Here is a 1,782-nt window from a genome sequence, read left to right as displayed (position 1 = left end):
AAACTGTCGTAGCGCCTCCTAGCCAGCGCTGGTTCCCCGTATGTCATGAACGGTGCGCGCGTTATCAGCGTGACGTAGCATTCTCGGCAGTAAAGCAGTGACCGCAGCGTTTTAAAGAAAGGAAACGCAAGCGAGGCAGATTGCGGTTGTTGTTGTGGGACAAGATAAGCCTCAAAGGGTGCAAACTTTTAAGAGTGTGTAGCGATTCCGTTACTAAATTATGCGTCATCGCCGATAAGCGGCATACTGGAGCCCATCCTGCGTATAACCACGCTTCTATGTTAAAAAAATGTGTCCATAGATCATAGATGATAGAAGGAGACGGCACGCCGACTTCAACAATACACTTTAATACAGCACTGGTCTTCATCTCCTATAGCTTCGGCGACTTCGTTTTCCTTTTTGTCACTTATATATATGTTAATGGCCAGGAGATAGCAGATGCTACGGTGTGCGCTGTCTAGAATGTGATTGGGACAAAGGACGATGAAGGCGAAGCAGCAAGAAGCTAGAAGATGACGACCAGTGCTGTACTAAAGTGTAGTGTTTCAGTCGGCGTGGCGTCTCCCTTACGGGTATTTCCAACTTCGTCATTGCAACCGACGGCCATACATGGTCCCGTCCAGGTTGAAGAGCCTGGGAAGACATGAACTTTTTCTTACGGTCTTTGTACAGGCTGCACCACAGTATAGCCACATTTTACTGAATTAGCAGCCGAGATTGTGTTGTACTTCACAAATTAGGCGAAGGCAAATTTCCGTTACTTACCGCGAGGCATCATACAGGGCCCTTTCATAATCTTGCACACAGAGATTAACTAGTTCAAGTGAACTCATTGAGGAGATTGCAAGAGTGCGCATAAACGGTCACATACATCCGACAAATCAAAACATGAAATATGGAGACAAAGAGGTAACATAGTAGGTCTTTTTTTATTTATTTTCTTTTTCAGCTAGACTGGTCATAGAGTTTATTGTATGAAAATCTATGAGACTGGCTACGCGAGTGTAGGTAGTGTAGGAAGTCGCCATTTTTTTTTAACTGGTGTAGAAAAAGTGTAGCTCCAGCCAGCTACACAAAGTCATTATTTATAGCAGTTGTGTAGCATGAAAACTACACCGTGGTTTCTATAGGTAGCTGACGACAAGCAAACACCTGGCGTTGCAAACGCGTGGCGCCATTTTGCCTGCGACTGTCGGCGCTGATATGGTGACAATAGTGAAGGTTCGCTGCAAGGACGGCCAACGAAGTGCAGGCATGACGTGTGTCGCAGACGCTCACAGATTAAGGTGAGCTAAATCTTCAAGAAGGCAAAATTATGTTACTCACAGATGGTGCAGGCTCTTTCAGACACCGCGCTGTATTGTATACATAGAGAACTTGTCTTCATGCGCTGCACATTCGCGATGTATTTAGCCGCAATTTGTCTAGATTTGTTGCTGAAGGGAAACGCGTACATTGGCTTTTAATTTCAGACAAGGGCATGTACGCAGCCAGTAAGTGCGAAGTGAGGTTACGTGCGCAGTCAGGCTTGTGCAGTCGTCTGCTTGTGCAGAGACTACGTGCGGTCTGCTCTGATTGGCTACAGCCCAGTGAGCCAAGTGCAGTACTCTGCCTGAGAGTACACTCGTCTGTACAAGCCTGCACGAAGTGTCGGTTAAAAAAAGGGCCCTAGAAGAAACGGCTATGTGCATGGCTGTGTGGCTGCATGGTATTTGTGCAGCTAGAGTGTACTGTTTCAGCCCAATCGAGGTAACCATTTGCTTTGATCCGTATGCAGAC

This window comes from Dermacentor albipictus, chromosome 3 (assembly GCF_038994185.2).
Source record: "Dermacentor albipictus isolate Rhodes 1998 colony chromosome 3, USDA_Dalb.pri_finalv2, whole genome shotgun sequence".
Classification (NCBI taxonomy): domain Eukaryota; kingdom Metazoa; phylum Arthropoda; class Arachnida; order Ixodida; family Ixodidae; genus Dermacentor; species Dermacentor albipictus.
Note: the sequence above shows the minus strand (reverse complement) of the source record.